This window comes from Penaeus monodon, chromosome 33 (assembly GCF_015228065.2).
Source record: "Penaeus monodon isolate SGIC_2016 chromosome 33, NSTDA_Pmon_1, whole genome shotgun sequence".
Lineage (NCBI taxonomy): Eukaryota > Metazoa > Arthropoda > Malacostraca > Decapoda > Penaeidae > Penaeus > Penaeus monodon.
Window position 1 is genome coordinate 32,889,508 of NC_051418.1, and position 335 is coordinate 32,889,842.

At 40.6% G+C, this 335-nt stretch overlaps 1 protein-coding gene across 1 annotated transcript in view; it reads right to left on the reverse strand.

Annotated features, from left to right (window-relative positions):
- The window catches only part of LOC119593927 (perlucin-like protein), a gene marked incomplete at both ends in the record, with an annotated part of 3,804 nt that overhangs the window by 889 nt on the left and 2,580 nt on the right, over nucleotides 1-335 (reverse strand).

The window sequence follows — 335 nt, forward strand, 5'->3', positions numbered from 1 at the left end:
AAAAACGTTTTTGGATTCTGGTCGTTTGATTGTTTGTTTTTGGGGGGGCGGGGGGGGGCGAGGAACGTTTTTGGATTCTGGTCGTTTGATTGTTTGTGTGTGTGTGGGGGGAAACGTTTTTGGATTCTATTAGTTTGATTGTTTGTGAAGGTTTTTGGATTATGTTTGTTTACTAATTGCTTGTATTTGGGGGTGGGAGGGGGGAGGAAAAAAGTTTTTAGACTTTTTTTCGTTCGATTGTATCGGGGGGGGGGGCATAGATTTTTGGTTTCCGTTTTTGTTATTAGTTGTCTTTGAATTATTCTATTTCAATTTTTTTCTCTTGGGGGGCATCC